This window comes from Lycorma delicatula, chromosome 1 (genome assembly GCF_047948215.1).
Source record: "Lycorma delicatula isolate Av1 chromosome 1, ASM4794821v1, whole genome shotgun sequence".
Taxonomy (NCBI): domain Eukaryota; kingdom Metazoa; phylum Arthropoda; class Insecta; order Hemiptera; family Fulgoridae; genus Lycorma; species Lycorma delicatula.
Genome location: NC_134455.1, coordinates 8495961 through 8520167, shown reverse-complemented (window position 1 = coordinate 8520167; position 24207 = coordinate 8495961). Strand labels below are relative to the sequence as shown.

Here is a 24207-nt window from a genome sequence, read left to right as displayed (position 1 = left end):
CTCTGAAGAATTATCTAAACGGTAGTTACCGGAGGCTAAACAGGAAAAAAGAAAAAAAGAAATTCATAATTTAAGTGCCTATAAAAGTTACTGAATTCCCTTTCTGCTAATCAACAGCAAAAATAACTTTAAAATTAGCGATACGTTTAACTGAACTGAGATATATATATTAAAGAAAAATATTGGCTCGACTCAAATATTCAAATATATATCTGAAATGTAATATTATTTTAGTAGCTAGCCACCATCCCGTACTTTTTTCTCGTATTTCTTGACTCCGAAGTTAAAAGTATTCAAATTTACTTTTTTTTCTTCGATGTTATTATTTTCACGGACGTATCTGCTTAGTCAGAATATTTTATAAGTATTACTGTTTCCTTAAAAGATTCATCATGTATCAAATAAACGTATGCGTAGAGAACTTGAAAAATTTGGAATAGTTTCTTAGTAATTATGTGTGGGCTGTTGATCTCAAGATTTATTGCTGTTCAAATTTCCTGATAAAGTAAAATGTTAGGTAAGATTCAGATTCCCGAATTCAATTTTTTAATGCGTTCAGAACGACGTTGAAGTTATTCAAGAACTCAAAACCCCGATTTAAACATAATATATTATTTCGCAAAGCTTGCATTTGATTTTGAGCCGAGCGTATGCGTTGCTTTTCAAGTCTTTGAGAACGTTCTTGCGTAGATTCACGTTGCCTGCGATTTAAATTTTAATAGCCCTACAAGTTTTTTTCTATCTGTGACGTAGGCGTTATTGAACGTCGAATCTATGCCGATTACGGGTATGGCTTATCCTGATATAAAGTTTTAGTTCAGGAACTAAAAATATTCAGTGGTACTCTGTACAGTCGTAAATTTGTAAACGGTCAAAGTCGTAATTTCCTATAATTTTATTATTAAATTAATTTATTTTTACGTATATTATGATATCGATACAAAATAATATTTTATAGACGATGAATTAAATTTAGTAAAAAACATAATCGCTTTCTGACGAAGTCGATATTAACATAGACAACGACATTTAATCTCGGTAAAGAAAGTTACAGATTTTTATTTATAAGCTTTTTTATTTTACGATTTACATAGCAGTGGGATAGATGAGATTTGAACTGCAGTTAACTTTCCAGGTGTCATAAGAAAGTTAAGGTAAAATTTCGTTATGACCGGTTCAGTAATTTTTGCGGTTATCGGGAACTAACGAAAAAAATGCCGTCAATATTATGGTTAATTTTTTTTTCTTTTATTTATATTTTTCAACAGTAAAGAATTTTAATTTTTTGCCATTTATTTAAAAATTTCCTTGATATTTTACTTCAAAGTAGGTAATTATTTTTTCCTAATGTGTCGGAATATATATATATATATTATTTATATTATTTCATTTTCAACATTTCTGTAAATGATTCTAAAAACGGTTTATTTGTTATATCGTTTTTTTTTTTTATAATTTTTGTCTTCAAATTATATTTTATAAACATTACATATAATTTAAATATATTAGAATTAAGATTCATTATTAATTATTTTACCGGTTTCTTTAATTATTATTACTTTTTTAGTTTTAAAATCGATTTTATAATTAGTTAAATGTATTTTATTTGAAAAATGTATTCACGTCGGTATAAATTGAATGTAAAATATTCAGTGGAATATAAAAATTCGTAAATTAATTATGAGCACAGGTCAGTTCATTTTTTATCGGCTACTGAAATAACAAATATACAGCTCTCTATTATATTTATAATTAGATCATACGTACGGTGCTGCGGGACGTATTTGCCGAACTCCAGAACCGATTCAGTGGCGCCAAAAGGAGCAAAAACGTTCATGTCGACACAAGTCCTATATTGCCTTGTTTGCCTTCTGGACGCCACTCTGTGATTTTCAACAAAAAATTTATTTTTCAGGAGCGGGTAAACCTGCATTAATTAAATTTAGAAAACTTAATTTTTTATTCTAAAAAATAAAATATTCTGAAAACGTCACGTCAAAAATTCCAAAACGGAGGCTATTTTAATTATTTATTCTTCAATGTCTGTAATTATTTGTTTGATAAAATGTTTAATTATTAAAAGATTTATTAAGGATTTTATTTTGAACAAAATGATACCCCATTTTTAAAACTCCGTTGACAAACAATCGAGTTATTGCAAACAAATAACCCGATATACGTACACATTTGCACCGTAATGCAAGGTGATAACTTTTGCTTGTTTTTGTTTCCTCAATTAAACGTAATAAATATTGTTAATAAAAAATAATAAGAGTAAATTAATTAAAATTAGCGGTTTTTAATATTTTATCCCTTCTACGTTGTACGCTTGGAAATGCGAAATTTTTAAAAACATTTAATCAAGACACATTTATAAAATTATATTCGTATAGTATTAAAATTATTTTAATAGACATTTCTCTGCAGTCTAAACATTTTATTTGCTTTGCTTACGCGCGTGCGTGTGTATGTATTGAAGCAGAATGACACACAATTAGATCGCATAGACAAAACCGAAAGGGAAGAATAAAAGAAGAGAACAGATTTCTTAGTTATATGTAATAAATCCTTTATGTCGAGAAACAGCGCTCTCACTCCTCTCTCTTTCTCTCTACAGATATATATATATATATATATTAAAACGTATGACACATGTACGTGAGATACGAAAGTTTTAACCTTGACTTGTTTTTAATATTACACTGGACAGCTGTCTTATTTTGTCTACTATAATAAGAGAGAGATACATTGTTTTTATGTCTTTGTTCAGTTCTCTTGCGGTTTCAGTTTCTTTTTTTTTTTAACGGTACTTCACTATTTTATAGTTACTTCATATGCTATGTACTTAAACCGGCCATATTTCTTCCTAATAACTTTGTTAAATCGGTAACAAACCATATATATATACATGTGTGTGTGGGCACGCGCGTGTGCAGATTATCCTAACTCAACAACCACTGACGTGATCTGAACAATTCTTTTACCAATATTTTAATTAAAATTTGAGAGAATGATTTTAATTAGAAACTTATCCAGGTATCTCCATTATCGTGGAAGCTTTAACTTTAACGTAATGGCGGTTTTTTTTATAGCGTCAATGTTTTACGGTATAATTTTAGTCGCTGAATAAATAATTTTCTAAAGAAGGGCTGCGTTATTTTACCTATTGAAATTTAAAGGTAATGGGGCCAATAGTGGCGGGGTCAATTTTTCTTGTGATGTAAATTATTACAGAAAAATCTGATGTGGACACCACACGACTTCCTTGTACAACTATTAAATTACATTTACGCATTTTAAAAAATTGAAAATTACATAAAATTTTATTTCGTTTACAAATTATCGAATTCTAATTTATCGTAAAAGTTTTTTTACAATCAAAGGTTAATAATTATTAATAAATCAAAAGTGAACTTTATTTATACGATTAACATTATTACAATCGATATACTGTAAACACCATTTAGCGAGAATATTAATGATGAATTAAATAGGACGATAAAGTGCATCGAACGAGTACTGCGATAGAACTTTACTCGACCAGATTCTATTCAGAAGTGAATAATTATTCTGTATACTTTGTACAGGATGCAGCTCCAAGGTACATTTTTTAAATATTAAGTGATATGAAGCACACGCGGCTTATGGAATGCAATGCGTCAGGACTTTACTGTAACATAGATCCCCCATCCTCAAATAAAACACCTTGGGGTTGATTATCAGGCACAGGTGTGTTTTCCTACAGATATTTCAATTTACAACGATTACAATTAATATATAATATAATATTATTATCCAGATCGATATATCAGCTGTGACCATCGACAAATTGTTTAAGTTTATTTTTTTTAATGTTAACGTCTTAAAGTCTATTGATAATTCAGAGTGTTGCACTTCATTCGCATTTAATTCATTCTAATGATGAAATTTAGGATACCCGTAACTTTTAATCATATCCTTATACAATATTTGACTATAATTTGAATTTATTAAATATAACCCTTGTACGAATTTTGTTACGCTTTCTCTTTCATTTACAATCGTTAACCTCTCTTTTAAAAAATAATACGATTCTATATTATCATTTTCAATTTATATTAAATAATCAGATGTGATGTTTCACCGACTCTGTTACAAATACGCATGTGTAATAATGCCTGTTAAATTACATACATGCATTATTAAGTACTTAAAATTTTGCGTCACTAATAACTAATGATTTTTTTTTAATTGTTATTATTGAATAAATATTTATTCTAGTTTTTTTAAAAATCACGGGTTAATAATTATAAATAAATAAATATATTTAATTTAAAAAGAAAAAAATATGAAATCTGATTCGAACCGATGTGCCTTCCCCTTATAGATCCAAATATTTCATTAATTATAATTTCATTTGGCTATAACTCTGGAACCGATGAAAATAAGTACCGTTCTGTGATTCGTAGTTGATAAGCTCTCAATAAGAGAATAAGAAAAGTCCAAAATCCAAATTTAGTTGGATTTTGGGCTTTTTTGAACGCTTTTGGTTCAGTCGATTGCGATCAAAAAGAGAGGTGCACAGCTAAATGTTACAACAATCCTAAATTCAAAATTTCAACGTACTACGTCTAATCGTTTTTAGTTATGGGAGATACGTTTATACATGCGTACGTACAGCCGTCACGCCGAAACTAGTCAAAATGGATTCAGGGATAGTCAAAATGGATATTTCCGTTGAAACGTGGAAGGCGAAATTTTTCGCGATCGCAATACTTCCTTTACTTAAAATAAGAATATACAACGGAACTCTTTTAATACAATTCAACGCAATATCTCGCCGTACGAGAAAGGGCTTTTTTATTTAATATATTTATTTTAGGATTATTACGTATTAATATATTTAAATAACTAATATGGATTTTAATCGTATCTATTTTCAGTTTATAATGACCTCACTGATATAGCGCGTTATTTAACACCGATCAAAATAAAAGATTTACTTAATTACGGCCTACATCATTCGACATAAAACTGACAAAAAAAAAATTTATTGAATTTCTACTGTCGGAAAAAATGTTTAAATTAAATTTATAAATTTAAGTATAATTGCGCAGAATTATAGCGTATTTCAGTCGTTCATAAAAAAGAGAAAAAAAATTGTTCAAAATCTCAAAACCAAAAACCCGCTCAAAAAAATTTCGGTAATCTTCCTTTAGCCGTCAAGAATAGTTATTAATTAATCTAGCAATAATATTAAGTTCATTTGTCAAGTCGTTTTAATATTTGTTGTATTTTAAGATTTCAGCATAGTCGGTCGCTGTACTAATACGCACGTCCACATTTTTCGCGTTCATACAGTTCCGTATCCGGCCGATTAAACGACATCGTCCTGTATTATTTTTGCTTTCCCTCGTCTATCGTGAATTTTGTGCGATTACGACAAATTAATCGGAGCCCGTGTAACGATTTAAAATCGACCTATAGGGAGGGGAACGCGATCCATAATTCCGTCCGTAAACAACACCGATACATCACCGTCTTAAATAAACAAGTACCCGCCCGATATCAAGAAAGACTTGTCAACAAGGGACTGTTTTCCGTCTTTTGCGATTAATAGCGGGATATTCATCTCCTTGCGTTCCTTTGCATTCCGCGAAGACTCTGTGCTAAAAGTAATTTTGAGAACGGAGGAGCTCCGAAACGCGTCAGTTACGAATGTTAGAGTGACAATACATGGAAAAGCAGAAAATAACGCTCAAATCGATTACCATAGTCCGCTGAAGTATAAATATCGTGCAAATATTACTAGAATTTTATCGTCGAGCGAGTCTTAGATTTATGTGAGTTTCTAAATCCAAATTAACTTTTTCTTTATGATCTACGAACCGATCGAAACTTTTCTGTTTTCTCTCGCAACGGTTTTTTTACGTTACGTATTACGTATTAGCAATCGATCATGTTTAAACACGTCTAGTTGCTCGGTACAACATTACTAGACTTTGGTATCGCTGCCTGTAATCAGTCTGTCGATATTAGTAAAACACGGGTCTTCTAAATATACCTGAAAGAGGTCCAATATAAACATCAGTGCTTATAATAATACATATAATCCAACGAAACTTAACGTACGCTCCCTAGCGTAGGTAAGTTTGGTTAGATTATATTTATAATTTCTTGGGTTTAAGCATATATAATTGCTAACACGTAATACACGTGTTACTACACTCGTTACTACTCGAGTAGGAAGACGCGAGAAATATCAACAGCTATCTTAGCTTATTCACCTGTGGGAAGAAGAGATTTGGGGAGACCTAGGAAACAACGGGTACTTGAACAGGTCTATACAACCTAATCCCTGTAACGAAGAAGAAGTTACTCGTAACAACATACTAGGAGAGTTCGCTTATTCAAAGAAAAAAGTACATCTCCGGCTTTGTAACTTCGCTTTCCTGCTATTAAATACCTATCGGCAACTGCACCACATTTCACAGAAAAAAAGTCATTCTTTTCCGGTCGATTTTATGGCAAGCAGCCCTTCCATACGGTTTCCTTACCTGTTCCAGCCGTGCTCTTCCAGGTATTTCGCTTCGTCTTTTCAATCGCGAGTTCTTGCATGTAGTATGACGTTCTGTATGTAATCCTTGCCATCCGATCCTTTCGTTACGTGTCCTGCCCGGTTCCATTTCCTTTTTTCTACCCTTGTTTAATATCTTGAAGCCCTATTTGCTGTCCGATCCGCTTTTCCCTATTATCCTTTATAGTAATTCCCACCGTCCTTCCACGCTCTCTTTGACGTGACTCGGCTTATTCTGTGTCTTGGTATCCAAAATCCGAGTTTCGCTAGCGTACTTTAAAGCAGGGAAGATCAGTTGTCGCATACGTTTAATTTTTACATCTGCTTTCGATCTGAAGAACGGTTAGTTCTCGCCGAACTCTTCCAAGGCAAGTAAGTTTCCGAACAATTTCAGAAAACTGACCGCCTTCACCTACGTACCCTGTAATAACTTTTATCGCAAATATTCTATTAGCGAAGCCGATATAGATTTTCGTGTCATTAAGGTCATCAAAATTTGGTTTTTTACTTCACTTACACAGTCGTAATAAAAATTCTATTTGTAATATTTTAATTAAAACGCCCCGGTCGGGTGCGGAAGTTTTCCTGTATTCTACAGAATTTACATATTCCCGTGTGCAAGCTTCATCGTTATGCGATGAATTAATCGTCAAACCACCTCCAAAAAATTAACGGCTTCAATAAACTCTACGCAAGATTAAATTTAAGTAATTACCGACAAAATACTATCCGTTAGTTCTGAGTCGATTTCAAATAGTGAAAATTTAAGAAATAACCGAATTACAATTAAATTTTATTTTTATTAGGTTCTTTAAAGTCAATCTATGTTAAAATTTTAGTTTTATTTTTATTTAAAACGGAATAGGCAGATAAAAGAAATCGCTCTTATGAAAAAATATTTTTATAAAAAGATGTAAAATGCAGTATAGCGGTTGCAACCTAACTTCTAGGTAGCCGGTCACGGGTTTCGATTTTTAGGAGTCATCTGGTATTTTTTCACTTATCGTTCCATTAATTTCATCTTCCTCGTTAAAATACGCATGAGTGCGTGGTCGTAATAGGAAAAATATAAAAAAGATGCGAAATTGAAATCTAGCTAATTATCGAGGAATGTGGAGATATGTTTTTAGCATACCTTTTTCTGAGCACCTAAAACGCAAGTATACGTATTTCTTTTACTTCAAATCGTATTATTATTTATTTTTTTTTATTACTTTTACAAGAAAATATTTGGACTATCAGAATTATATCGACTATATTTCTATGTAGCTAATAATACAGCGTAATATTTACGCTGTATTATTAACTATAATAGAATAATTGATTATTGTATAATAAAATTCGGCCGATACGAACTTATGATATATAAAATAAAAATACCTGAAATCATCATCCCGGACGTTAAAAAATCTTGTACATATGTTATCCCTAAGAAACTTATAGTGGGATCACCAGAAGGTTTGAATATTTTTTAGAGAATTAATAACTGGCGATGTCTTCCGTGAAAATACGATTCAAATTAATAAATTATGTTTTTAAAACTGTTGGGACTGTTGACTGATATTATTTTACCGTTAATGATGATTTAAAAACACGCTAATTTATATTTTTGTGAGAGGGGAACTCCTTTAATTTGCATCATTTTATTAGTGTAAATTGCCGCTTAAAAATTGTTTATAGTTTATTTATGCGCTTTATTTTTATAGGTTTCTAACGATTTTTTAATTACGTTGTCGACGGTTATTTTTCTTTTTACTTCCTTGTACGAAGTAAAGGAAGTATTGTGACCGCGAAAAATTTCGGTTTCCAGATTTCAACGGAAATATCCATTTTGACCATCCCTGAATCCATTTTGACTAGTTTCGGCGTGACATCTGAACGTACGTATGTATCTCGCATAACTCAAAAACGATTAGCCGTAGGATGTTAAAATTTTGGATTTTAGGACTGTTGCAACATCTAGTTGTTGTGCGCTTCTATTTCTGAATGCTATGGACTGGACTGAAAGTGTCCAAAAAGCCCAAAATTAAATAAAAAATTTAGATCTGGGACTATTACTTAACTGCAGTAATAAGCTCTCATTAGGAGCTTTTCAACGATATATCATAAGCGGTACTTATTTTCATCGGTTGCAGAGTTATAGCCAAATAAACTTTTATTATTGAAATACTTGGATCGTACAAGCGGAAGGCACAGCGGTTCGAATCCGATTTCATTCCGTTTTTCTTTTAACTGTTTTTTTTTTAATTTAAAATGTTGATTTATTAATAATTATTAACGTCTGATTGTAAAAAAAAAATGTTTATATGTAATTTAATAGACGCGTCTGGCTACAGTCTGGAATGAATTCGACTTCAGGTGGGATGCGTGTCGGATTACAAACGGAAACCGTATCGAACCAAAAAGAATGTAGAGTGAAAAAATCGCGTGTTTTTCTACGAAATGAAATTTCTTTAATCGAAACTTTAAGTTTCCTCAATAAATGCTTTTTATATATGCTTTAAAAGTTGTGAAGTCCTTTTTCAGTCACCCGGTACTAGAAACGCTCAGTTTAATTACGTCTAAAGTAAATTACACTGAAACTTTGTCAAGTTTGACAATAAGTAAATAATTTTTGCATATTCTTATTTGGTATACGTATATATATATATATATACCCACTGTTACTGTATGTGCGACGCGACTGGGTGCACCTTACTCGGTTAATTGACTTAAAAAAACATAAAATTAATTAGAAAATGAGATTTTACGGTCACCGGTTATAACTGGTATTTTAATGTGTGGGGAGAGCTGACTACTCAGAAGTTCACTAAAGGTTTCGAGGAATAGAAGCTAGTAATTAAATATTACGATAATTAAAGTAAATAATATCAGTTGACCTAGCCGTTTAATTCGTAGTACAGCTGCAAATTATTAGTTGCGTATTATTATTGCGAAGGCAGTTCTTATTAGCGTTTGTACCGTTGATTTCATTATTAACCGTTTTAAGTTTTTAATCTAACGACGGTTTGAAAGTAATAAGTACGTAATAAAAAAGGTTACAGCAGGACGTTTTATTACCGTTTTGATATTTCGTTTTTACAAATTTAATTCCTTTTAACTCAAAAACCCAGGCGTTTATCGAGAACCGGTTTTTGCTATCGCTTTTCTCGTGAAAATTTACATTAAAATCGTGCGTCATACGTCCGTCTTTTTATTATTTAAAAGCGACAAAAAGTTTATTCAATATGGCGGACAAAAATGTCAAAACACACAGTAAAGTTAGTAATTTTCTAACTAGGTAGATCCGAATATCGATGTGACACTTCAGGAGTTACAACGGCTTAAATGAAAATGCTAAGCAAATACATTTTCGTTTTCTTGGAGCGGCCACGTGATTTAATTTTATATTGTTCATCTTTATAGAACACAGCGTGTCCTAATGTTAATCAAACCTTTGTCGGGGCTGCGGAAGCTTTAAGCGCTGATTTAAGCTTGAGTATACCTTTTACGTAAACTACGAACCGGTTGTGACTTATTAAATGCTCAAGATAGAGCATCTGTTTATAAAGTTAAGTTGAAACTCGTGTAGATCATATAAAACCTGATATTACTAAAATAAACTATTATTATCCTTTTAAGATCAAATATTTACTTATCGAAAACAAGGGAAAATTTTGACGTCACTTTTAGCTAACGGTCTTTAGTAGATTTTACTCTCGGTTATATACCTGAATCGTCCACTTCCAGAATTTATTCTATCCCGTAGACCGAACTTTGGGTTTGTCCAAGAGGCTATCAAAAGATCGAGAAACTGTATTCTGCAAGGAAAGAGTTTAACCGAAATTTTTCACTCTAATGTACGCTACAACCGCTAAAATATTACAATAAATGATTTAAAAACATAAAAATAAGGTTACAAATTTTATTTGTTTGTGGAAAATAGTAAAAATTAAATTAATAACTAATCAACAGTTATAAAAATATTAATTTGAATTTTGTATATATATATATATATATATTTTTTTTTTATGCGACAGGCATGTTCAAAGCATATGATCAAACGAAATTAAGTGTAAAATATATTTATTACAAAAAAAATCACTTTCTTAGCAAAAATCAATTAGCAAAAGGAATTGCTAATTTTATCAAACATTAAATCTAAGATGTTATAAATTTAAATTAAATTTATGTTGTGTTATGACGTTTTAACCAACGACCGGAGATATAAAATTATATATAATTTTATATTGTGTGTGTGTGTGTGTGCGTGTGTGTGTATATATATATATATATATATATATATATATATATATATATATATATATATATATATATATATATATGTGTGTGTGTGTGTGTGTGTGTGTGTGTGTGTGTGTGTGTGTGTGTGTGTGTGTGTGTGTGTGTGTGTGTGTGTGTGTGTGTGTGTGTGTGTGTGTGTGTGTGTGTGTGTGTGTGTGTGTGTGTGTGTGTGTGTGTGTAAACATTCATACAGAATTTTTCACGGTTTTTTTTTAGAGGTGTCACGGAATTTCAAGTTCTGCAACAACCCTGATGTGCAAAAATCTTATCCTATTTGTATGCAGGGCTCGCTTCCTTCCATCAAGCTTTCTTAGGCTCCAGGAAGGGAACTGATATTCCCTTCCGGACTACCTCTGCGTTCATCATCCTCACGCATGTGAGAATAATATTGATTAATAACAGATAAAGCCTCTTATATTTATAAAAACTGCGTTGTTATTTCTTCAGAGCAACAGTGTGATAAGCACAGAACTCAAAAAACTTCTGACGTATTTGGCTTTAGAAAGTCGGCCAGCATCTTAAAAATAGTGATTATAGCTGTACGCACGAAGGAAGGGTAAAAAGGTATTTTGCACGGTTCATAGCGTTATCCGATATACAGCACAAGAAGTAAAATCGGTCTAGTTTCTTTTTCTTATTTAACTATTTTCTTACATTATGTTGAAACATCATAATCTAAACGCTGGAATCGCATACAGAATTACAGCTATTCTCTCTGGGATATGGATATATAGATTGTTCCTGCACGAGACTCTGGGTCAAGCCGCATACAGCTGCCCGTGCGAGAAGTATTACGCCTCCAAAAGGAGACCAGCCGCTTGAAGCGTCTGCCCTTTTGACTTATTCATTTTCATAAAGAAAGTTACTTTATTTGAAAACTGGAGGTGTTTGAATGTAGAAGGCAAGTCTAAAGGAATATACGTCGTGCACCATCGCACCTTTAAAGGTAAATTCACCGATAACCCAAAGAGTTATCGCAAAAGACGAAGAGACCTTTCTTTGTAGAAAATTTAATTTCAAAAACCGTAAATGATGTCAGAATTCGATTTGATCGACGGTTTGGCCGCAGTAAATTTAAATATCGGAAAGGAACGTAATCCGGTTTTTACCCCGAACGATTTAAACGACTACCATCATGAAACGTTGGAATATTTCGTTACAGAAATAATCGTACATTCTTACCGGATATAAAACATATTTTATTGAAAAATTTCACTTCAATCGGTCGAACAGATTTTGCGTCAAAGGATAAGCGCCTCGTAAAAATTACTAGATATTTATACAGAGTATAATAAATAAGATATAATAATAAATAAGATAATAAATAAAAACTTATATAATAATATAAGTTCTTCCGGACCTTCCATAACGCTTTCGTCTCGTGAAAATAATGGAAAAATTTCATGTTGTTTCATATGTCCTAAAACGCTTCATTTGCGATTTACGGCTAGTGAAAGAGCCGTGAAAAATTTGTCTTTGTTTGATTTAACTTACTACACCGTTTTGTTCAGAGTTAAATGCTCTACAAGTTTTACGGGTTTATTACTCATTTAACAAAGTTATTGTACGTCTAACGTAAAAAAACAGGGTTTTTACCCCGGTTTATCGAATTTCACCCCATATCTCTTTAAAACTACTGCAAATACGGTTGTGGGACCTATTTATTCCATTTTTCAGATCAAAAACCAAACAGTTCGCTAAGTTTGTACCTTAATTAACGTTCTAAAACTTTCAGTACGACATTATTTCACCGGGGTATCTGAAATCCGACGTAACTCGTAAACGAAGCATTTTAGGGCATATGTTTGTTATGATTTTTTTCCATTAATCGAAAAACCGTTTTGCGCGTAAGATTACATTTTTAATTTTTATTCATATATAAGATTATAGAGGTAGTGTCGCCGCCTCACTGTCGAATTGTTATACTTGCCAGAGAGAGCGCTAGCGACGTCCCTCGATATTTAAGTAACCTCCGGAACCGCGTTAGATATTACTGCAGAGGATGAGATGAATGACAATTTTTGTAGCGTGTGAAAATGCCGTGCTTGACTGAGATTTGAACCTGAGACCTCCGGATGAAAGGCCGAGATGATGCCACGAAGGCCGGCGATATTTAAGAGTTATGTTATTTAAATGAAACCTCCGCGGTGGAGTTGTCTCGTCTTCCTTTTATCCGGAGGTCCCTGGTTCGAATCCCGGTTAGGCAACGCGTTTTAATACGCAACAAAATTCAATTTCCACTTTCCTACAGACAGGCTTTAAGCTTATTTGTGGAATTAATTCATCAGACCGAAACAAAGGAAATAATAAGTTTGTTCTAGTTGAATCGACCATCGTTTATCCTATATCCTAAATACCAATTTTTTTTTTTTTGCGTGGAGGTAATTTATAATTTAGATCTATAAAATAAAATTTGTACAAAATTTATAAAATATTTCATCAAAATCGTAAATTAATTAAATATTGTTTCCTACTAGTTTCATAGACGAATTATGAATTATTTTTTTTTTTTAATTTAATTTGGCCAAATCATTTTTTTCTAAAAATAAAACTAATTAACCTTAACTAGATCCCTTCGGTTTGATAAATGAACTTTGATTTCGTATTTTTTAAATATTTTTTTGTTCATTATCGTTGTATTATTAGTAATTATACAAAAAAATTGAGTTATTTTTCGTATTTTATACACATAGTTTTAACGCTTCCCATCGGTAAGGAAATATTAAAAAAATATTATACTAAATTTTGTTTTGTTTTTTTTTTTTTGCCACAGTTAAATATAAAACCAACGCCTCGGTATACTGTATACTGTTTAGCGGGTTATGTTTGTTGCATGTATGTTGGTGAGTGTGCGTGCGATCCGTCCAGCCAGCTGTTGAAGCCGGCCGGCTTTTCAAGGACATTTTGCGCAAACAACAACATAATCTATTCTCCATTCCGATAATATTTTTTATTATTTATTTCAGTTAATTTCCTTTGATCCATCTATTTTGTGTTAATATTTTTTGTTTGTTGTTTTAAATTCCTAGAAGTCTCTCTCTCTCTCACTCTCGCTCTCTCTGTGCGCGCGCGCGCTAATATGAATATATTTAAGTTTTAAAAAAACAAAAAAAGCATTTAATTTCGGTACATAAATATTTATAAAATACATCGAATAGTAAATAATAACTACAGGGGCAAAGTCTGAGTGGATATCCCGTTTAATAAATTTAAAAAAAATGTAATAAAACCTTCATTTTTAAATAAGATGAAATATAAAATCCACTCAAGTCAATAAAAAAGACGCGTTCGTCAATAGACCAACCCGGTGGGTTATATATACATACCTCAACCCAAAATACATTACGCTGCTTTTTTGTGCACTGGTGTAATAAAGAAGAATTTTTCATAAACAAGGTTCAGAAAAAATTTCGTTTGTGAGTGTCGGCTGGCAGAAAATTTCCCCTCCTAATGTCTGCCTCCCTTTGTAATACTGTAAGCCAGACTGTAATTCGTGAAACCCAAATTACGGTATAAATTTAATTGCTTTCTATGAAAAAATAGAAAAAAATAAAATCGGTCTAAGAAATGTTTTTTTAGTTATTTTCGAAAAATCTTGGGTAAAATATAAAATATTGGGGTCGAAATAGACACTATTTTATATTTAGAAGAAAAGGTTTTAAGCCGAACATGTAGAGAATTTGATTCTGAATAAAATCGTATGAATAAAGTTTACAGTAACTAAATACAAAAGTAAGCCGGCCTCTGTGGCGCGAGCGGTAGCGTCTCGGACTTTCATCAAGAGGTCCCGGGTTCGAATCCCGGTCAGGCATGGCATTTTCATACACGCTACAAATCATTCATCTCATTCTCTGAAGCAATACCTAACGGTGATCTCGGAAGTTAAAAAAAGAAGGATATAAATACAAAAGTAAGAAATTGTAATTTTATTAAAAACAATACATTTATCAAAATTTGGCAGATTTTACTAGGGATAGTAAATTCAACCCCCGCTGAAATTCAGATGATCATTATGCGTTAAAAATGTATCTTCATTCTTGTTCAAGATAGGGACTGAGCATATAATTAAATCATTATTCTTAGAGAAAGCAACTCCGAATGTTGTCACTTGTATCTAGCCACATTCGTAATAGCCAACCATAAGGAAGACATATAGTAAAAGGAGCTTTATTAATCTCCAGTTTTTCACAAAATATCTTTACGGATAAGTAGATTAAATCACACTTTACTATAATAAAGCAGTGGATTATAAATGCTGCTTATGTACTCTGTTATATGCATACACAGAATGTTTCTAAAATGGTGGGCTGGCTATACTTTTTCGGATCTACATGTTAAACTAAACAAAAACTATCCAAAGGAAAAACGGCAATTTTTCTTTCGTTCTCTCCCTGTCCGACATTTGTTTTTTTATATAAAAATTTATATCTCAAGTTCAGTTAAACGAATCACATTAATACTTGGTAAGCCTCTTGATAATAACGTTTTAAAATTAGAAAAAAATTAGGATCGAATACTTTCGCAAATTACAAAACGGCGGCCATGTTTATTTTTCAATCCGTTATATCTCCATAAATATTTGTTTTATCAAAATTTATGTTATTTTCTAAACTATTAAGCTTTTTATTTTGAAAAAAATAACATTTTATTTTTGAAAATCGGTTAACAATTAGCCGAGTTACGACAGAAAATTAATGTTATAATTAGGTGTCTGTTTTCATGATCTCCGCTTTACGTTCAGTTCGATTAAATATTAATTGTTTTTCTTATTAATTCTAATATTGTAAATTAGTATCAAATTAAGTAATAATTTTCTCATCTAATAATTATAACACGAAATATAACTAATTTTATCAACCAAGTCGTGTCAGGCTGGAGTAGCCGTCCTGATATCCGGCAGTAACAATGATGAAGTCGTGCACGTGGGTCGATCGTTAGATGGTATCCGATATTCTTGCCGGTTCTTGTCCCTGATGAACAAAACCGTCTTGAGTTGAGAGTGACAGTCTGAGAGAGAATCTTGTGAGAGAGTGAGTTGTTCCTGATAACCACCGGGGTTTGTATACACTCGGGATCCTGACGTCTTATAAAATTTTCTCGAAATAAATAATTTAATAATAAATTTATAGTCGAACCTTAAAAAACTTTAAATATAAATATTTCCAAGTAACTATATACCACCAAAGTTTTCATTAATTTTTTTTTTTTTTTTTTTTAATTAGTCTAATATTAATCGTGTCAGAAATAATATTAATTTGACATATTTTTAAAATGAAAAGTACACAAAATTTTATTTCATTAAATAATAATTGTCGACAGAAAATTTTTCAATTCGGTTATCGCATTAACGCCTATTTCAAAATAGACTCGGGTTTTAATAATTCTGCACGTCTCCTTCGTTGTCAGCAGTGTTTTCAAGAAGACTAAATTTATTTGATGTAGAACAGCAAAATTAGGTACGCGATATTAGGTTCAGTATAATTTGTACGTCGGCGTTTTTTGCCGCTGGAATTACATCGTTCTGCCGACTAACATTTTCGTTTTGTATGTGCAATATTAGTATTGCTTGTCGGGAAGGGTTTGCACTAAAATCCGTAATATCACTTTTACTCTCTGTTCCTGAAGAGTCACTCGTGTTATCGATAATATCGTTTCTAATTAAATTACGCCGCGGTTATTGAGGGGTCCCTATCAGAACACTTTAGAAGCCGCGTATTCTATTACCTTGTAGGTTAGGGTTTACACGAGATAGTAGGTTATTGTTTACATGCGATGATTCGCTGTTGCTAGGAATAACAGCTTGTAGATGGTCCGTAGCAACGCTCAATAGACGGTTATGTCGCTTATTTAAAAACTACACCGAATAAAAATATTCCTTCTTGAGACAGTACTAAGATAATAATAAACAATATAGTATATAGATAATATAGTCTACAATATAATACCTGGTGATATTCGGTATAAGATAAATTTTCACTAGAAATCACTAGACTCGTCTGTCTTACACTAAAACTGAACAACTGATTGAAAATACTTTTAAAAATTGTGTATTGTTTTTAAAAGCGAAGAATTTTATCTTAATTCCTAGTAATTTTTACGTAATATCTACAATGACGATGTCATCCCTTCGAAAGTTCGACGAGAAAGAGGAGACGTTAATACGTCGTGTGAAAAATCAAGTAAATTTTCATCGCCAGCCGTTATGTTTTTCATATTTGAATTCATATTTTAATTTGTGTTTTAACCTTAAGTAAACATCATATTTTAAAATTATACTAAATAAATTTCGTTAATTAGTCATAATTTTAATCGGTTAACAATTTTTTTTATTTATTCATATTTATGTCTGGGAACTATTTAATTATATATTTCTAATCTTAAAATTTAGGTCGGCAACTAAAAAAAAACAAAACCGTATTGTTTATTAATTTAATTGTATGTAATTCAGAAAATTCTACTCTTGTTAGTTTATTTAAAGAAAAAAAAAATTGCAGTTAAAATTTTATTTACTTTTGTGGAAAAACCATTAAAAAGAAATGAAATAGAATCCTTAAATAAAATTTAGTTAAAACAGCGTATTAATAAAATTTTAGCGATATACAATAACGAAAATTCGAGAAATTAACTCTGCTATGAAGTTAAAATGACCGTACTTTTCGCACTAATTTTCCAATTTGTCTTAATTAGAAGACAGCGAAAAGGTTATTTGTATAATGAAATTGATAGTTGCAGTACTATAGTTAGACTGAATTTTATTAGTACCAAATTATCAGACTATGTATGATTTTAATAAACTAATGAAATATCGAAGTGAAAAATATATCTCTAAATATTGTCGTCTATATTAGTTGTATTCAATTTTTTAACAATAAGTAGAAACTAGCGCCCGGTTCTGAACATATGCTACTTGTTTATTTTCTTAAATAAAAGATAATAATATAAATAATATTCAAGGTTTAATGAGTCTGTAGTCAAAATTTACAAAATTTGAATAGTTTCAACCCTGACTTAAGGTAACATAAGATGTAGTTGAAATGAGTTTAAATTACAATATTTTGGTCTATATAAAACAAACGTTATTAATAATTATTCACTATTATATTTGTAACCAAAATCTCGACTGAGGACACCGTTTTAATATTGTCTAAGCTTTGTGTAGCAGTTATTAATATCCTGTTGATGTTATAAAAGTGTATACGTTACTGTTTTCTTTCATTGCCTGTCGTTAAAAAGTATACGTTAGATGAACGGTTTAGTTTTTAACATTTTTACTAAAAGTCCTGGGTTCGATTCCTGATAAGGGGGATCTTCTAAGGCGAGATAGAAGACTGATTCTTTGAAGATTTACGTAATTACAAAGCTATTCTCAAACAGATAACTAATAAAATATTTAATGATACATTTAACCTATGTTTTATTACTGATTTTTCACGCTTTAAACATTTTATATCTACTAGCGCGCGTGTACTGTTTTTTGCTTGTTTTTTTTTTTAATAGAATTTCATTTGTATAACTGTTTTTCCTTATAGATTAACAGTATATTATTTTATTATAAAATTTAAATAAAATATAATTTTGATAAGAGAACTGAATTTGGCAGTGACAATCTAGGTTTTTCTTTGTAACGAATTTCCCGTTTCATCTTATTCATTTTTAAACAGAATAGTAAATTCTTTGTTAAGTTTTGAAGAAAGTTTTGGATCCTTTCCGTAAAGGAAAATTAAGTAAACTCAAATTAAATACCTAGAAAAATTACTGAATTCAGTTTCCGCTAATCTACAGCAAAAATAACTTTAAAATTAGCGTAATTTTTAACTGAACTGAGATATATATAAAAGGAAAATATTGGCTTGACTCAAATATATATCTGAAATCTAATATTATTTCAGTCGCTTTACATGTGGTATAGATTTAGTCGGTCGGGTTTTGTAAGTAGTTGCAGCAATCTTATTTTACTTATTGTTAAATCTACAACAGAAGGAAAGTACTTCTCTTATCAGTAAAAAAATGACACATCCCGTATTTTTTACTCGCATTTCTCGACTAAAATTTATTTTTTATTCTTCGACGTTACTATTTTCACTGACGTCTCTGCTGCATCAGAACATTTTGTAAGTAATATTGTTTCCTTAATTCATCATGTTCAAATTTTATTTTATCACTAGGATCCCTCGTCCGCGCTATATGCATAATTTGGCATATGAAAATATTACTACCGAATCGAATGTCGAATCTATGCCAATTACGAGAATGCTTACCCTGATGATGTAAATTCTTAGTTCGGGAACTAAAAATATACAGAATGTTACTCTGTACAGCCGTAAATTTGTAAACTGTCGGTATTTCCTATAATTTTATTATCAAATTAATTTATTTTTACGTATATTATGGCGCTAATACAAACTGATATTTTATAGACGACGAATTAAATTTAGTAAATCAAATAATTACTGTTTGAAGTCGATATTAACATAGACGACATTAAATCTTGGTAAAGGAAGTTATAGATTTTTATCTATAAGGTATTTATTTAATGATTTACATAGCAGTGAGATTGATAAGATTTAAACTGCGGTTAAATTTTCAGGTGTCATAAGAAAGTTACAGGTAAAATTTCGTATTGACTGGTTCAGTAGTTTTTGCGGTTATCGGGAACAAAGAAAAGCACTCCGTCAATATATGTATAGATTGAGGTTAATTATATTTTTTTTTGCTGTTAACGTATATTTTTCCACAGTAAAGTATTTAAATTTTTTGCCGTTAATTTAAAATATATTCTCGATATTTTATTACAAAGTATGTGATTATGTTTTCCTAATGTGTCAGAAAAAAATCTATTTATGGATTACATTTAAATACACTTCTGTGTAAATGATTCTGATAGCGATTTATTTGTTATATCGTTTTTTTAAAATAATTTTTATCTTCAAATTATATTTTATAAACATTACATTTAATTTAAATATATTAGAATTAAGATTCATTATTAATTATTTTATCCGATCCTTTTATTTTTAATTTTAAGATCGATTGACCGATTAGTTAAATGTATTTTATTTCAAAAATTTATTTACGTCGGAATAAATTGAATGTAAAATATTCAGTGGAATACAAAAATTCATATTTCAGTGATGAGCACAGATTAGAGTTCATTTTTTATCAGCGATTGTAAACATCAAACATACAGTTTGATGTATAATTTTAATATATTTATAATTAGAACATACGTACAGAGTGTTGCGGGACGTATTCGCCGAACTCCAGAAACTGATTCAGGACACCAAAATGAGTAAAAACGTTCATATCGACATAAGTCCTGCTTTGCTTTGTTTTCCTTCTGGACGCAATTTTGTGATTTTCAACAAAAAAATTATTTCTCAGAAACGGGTTAACCTACATTAATTAAATTTGGAAAATTTAATTTTTTATTCTACAAAATAAAAAAAATTGAAAACATCAACTTCAAAGATTTCAAAATGGAGTCATCTTAATTTTTTATTCTTCAATATCTTTGTGATTGTTTATTTGATAAAATTTTTACCAATTACAAAATTTATTAAGAATTTTATTTTGAAGAAAATGACACCTCGTAAAACTACGTTGACAAACAATCGAGTTTTGTTTGTCAACGTAGTTCTATTTCTTCCATTAAATATAATAAATAACAGTAAATTAAGAAAAATTATTAGCTTTTAATATTTTATCCCTTCTACGTTGTGTGCTTGGAAATGTAAAAATTTTAATAATATTTAATGAAAGACACATAAAATTATTATACTAATTCTTTACTTTAATTCTGCGCAGTCTAAACATTTTATTTGCTTTGCTATGCGTGCGCGCGCGCGCGCGCGTGTGTGTGTGTATTGAAACATATTTGACGTACACTTAGATCGCATAGACAAAAAAACCATAAGTGAGATAAAAGATGAACAGATTTGTTCGTTATTTATATTAAATCATTTATATTACAGAGCTTGTTTACTCACTTATTATCCCTCTCTTTCTCTCTACACAAATATATATATATATATATATATTAAAACGTATGAACACGTGTACATGAGATATAACATCACCCTTGGCTTGTTTTTTTACTGGACAGCTGTATTTTCTCTAATATAAGAGATGATTTATGTCTTTAGTTGTCTTGCCGTGTCAGTTTGTTTTTTAACGGTAATGTTTTACCTCTAGTCTGCTTCTTTTCTATCTTAAATCTTTCTTTTCTATCTTAAATCAGTTATATTCTTTCTAATAAATAGAATAACATTTCTTTAAAGATATATTCACTTCCATTTGAATTATTAAAAAAATGAATATTATTATTTGTTTAATCTTTTCTCAATTTTTCCTTTAAAATATTTTTTTTTCGGTTGCGGAGCATTTCTTAACTAATAACTGGAGATGATTTCTAAAAATAAAAGATTAACTGTACGTATTTCCGTTTCTTACCTTGAATAAGAAATTATAGTGTCCCAAAAAAGTCACTTACCGAGAAATACAGTATTTCAAAAGCTGAAAACAATACTTGTGCTTTTATTAAATCGACAATAAATTTTTTATAGATAGTAAAATTTATTATACATTTTTTTTTAAATCTTACAAGAATTGCTCAAAAAGCTTCCGAGCTTGGTGGTCTTCAACCATTTTAAGGGAAAAACGTAGTTTACTGTTCACGGTTAATTTAAAAATCAAATTATCAGAAACATATCAGTTTTCCTATAAATATATCAAAATACAAAAACATAATATTACAATTAATATATAATATTTATATTATTGCCCAAATCGATATATCACCTGTGACCGTATTATTTTTCCTGAAAATCGAAAAATTGTGTAAGTTTATTTTTTTTTAATTTTAACTTCGTAAGGTTTATTGATAATTCGGCGTTGCACTTCCTCCAGATTCAATTAATTTACATCAATAAATTTAGGATAACCGTAACTTTTAATCATATCCTTATGGTGTTTAGTTACACTTTCTTTTTCATTTACAATCGTTAACCTTTCTTTCCAAAAATAATACGATTCTAAATTGTAATTTTCAATTATTATTAAATAATCAGATGTTTCACCATCTCTGTTACATATAATATATGTAATAATGCCTGTTAAATTACATATGCATATTTTTAAACGTACGTAGAATTTTATTTCACTAATAACTTCTGATTTTTTTTTTCATTTTTTTTTATTGAATAATTATTTATTGTAATTTTTTTTTTACAATCACGGGTTAATAATTATTAATAAATTAATACATTAAATTAAAAAAAAAAACACGTTAAAAATTGGAAAAGGAGTTGATGTCTGATTCTAACCTAATATGCCATTCCCTTATACATCCAGATATTTCATAAATTAAATTTTCCTTTAGGTACTCTAGAACCGATGGAAAAAAGTACCGCTTGTGATATATAATTGAAAAGCTCTCAACGAAGGCCTATTAAGCAGTTAAGAAGAAGTCCAAAATGAAATTTGTTTTGAATTTCGGGCATTTTTGGACACTTTTCATTCAGTGCAATCACCATTCATTGTCATTTAGGACACCATTCATTGCAATCAAAAGGGAAGGTAAACAACTAGATGTGACAGCAGTAATAAATCCAAAATTTCAACATACTACGGCTAATCGTTTTGTAGTAGTTATGCGAGATACGTAAATACATACATACATACTTGCATACATACATACGTACGTACAGACGTCACGGCGAAACTAGTCAAAATGGATTCAAGGATGGTAAAATGGATATTTCCGTTGAAATCTTGAAATGTTTCGCGATCACGATACGTCCTTTACTTTATACAAGGAAGGAATTAAAAATAAGAATATACAACGGATTACAATTCAACGCAATATCTCGCCGTACGAGAAAGGGCTTTTTTATTTAATATATTTATTTTAGGATTATTACGTATTAATATATTTAAATAACTAATATGGATTTTAATCGTATCTATTTTCATTTTATTTTACTCACTGATATAGCGCGTTATTTAACACCGATCAAAATAAAAGATTTACTTAATTACGGCCTACATCATTCGACATAAAAAATGACAAAAAATAAATTTATAGAATTTCTACTGTCGGAAAAAATCGGAACGTTTAAATTAAATTTATAAATTTAAGTATAATTGTGCAGAATTATAGCGTATTTCAGTCGTTCATAAAAAAAGAGGAAAAAAAATTGTTCAAAATTTGAAAACCAAAAACCCGCTCAAAATAAATTTTCGGTCATCTTCCTTTAGCTGTCAAGAGTAGTTATTAATTAATTAATCTAGCAATAATATTAAGTTAATTTATCAAGTAGTTTTAATATTTGTTGTATTTATAAGTATAAATATACTACGATTAGTATATACTACGAATAGTAGCACGATTTTCACAGGCTCACAGTTAACGTTGCGAAGTACGCAGAACGCTTACAGTTACAGGTTCGCCATCTTGAAGCTCGTTGAAAGGAGCGTGTCACAAGCGAAGCGCCTGTCAGAAATTAAGCGAAACTGAAATCAAGTGAAATCGTTGCGAAGTTAATACCTTTTGAAATCGGATGAGTCTTTTTAATACGCTCCATATTCGCCGTTAAAAATAAAAAAAGTAAATTTTCTGTTAGTAATTCTGCCGATTAAAAAATAAAATAATATAACAGAAAATTTACTTTTTTTAGTTTAACATCTATTCGATGTTAAACTTAATAACCGAGTAAAAAAATAAATAGGTTAGCGAAACTTGCTCACCCGGTAACGATTAAAAGCCGAACAACAGACGTGTTTATCGGCTTATTTTATAATTAAAAACTTATTCGAACGTGCTTTGCGGTTGAGACATCATCGATTAGGAACTAAGTTCTACCGCATTCGCGGTTTAATCTGCTACGATCGTTGAATTTCTTACGTCGATGAAGCGGGATCTGCCGAAAAACAAATTACTGTGGAAGTTTTGGACGATGCTAATGTCGGTGGAGGCTGCAAAAGAGACAAATTATACATCGTCAAATTTCTAAAAAAAAGTTATACTTCTGAAATATAAACGTGTCATCATCGGTGTTAAATTTTCTAGTCGCCAAAGATATAATAACACCGTCGACTTCTACGCGATTTCGAATTTAATTCGATTATAAAATCTAACATTTTATCAAAATTTGTTGAGATTCAGTAGTGTAATTAATTACATGCAGTTATCTTAATTCTATTAAATTATGTATTAACTAAATATATTATATACGTTTATATTATATCTCTATTATCAGCTATTATATTATTCACTATAGTCGGTCCCGTATGAAAAATAGATCACCAATACTTGCTGAACGAAAGCAATCCGATAGGCCTTAAAATATATATAACAGTTTTCAAGAAAT

General features: G+C 30.4%; 1 protein-coding gene across 9 annotated transcripts in view; it reads left to right on the top strand.

The window, feature by feature from the left end:
- Positions 1 to 24207, top strand: part of Mat89Ba (nucleolar protein 6 Mat89Ba) — a 153194-nt gene that overhangs the window by 19319 nt on the left and 109668 nt on the right. The gene's annotated exons all lie outside the window — the stretch shown is intronic.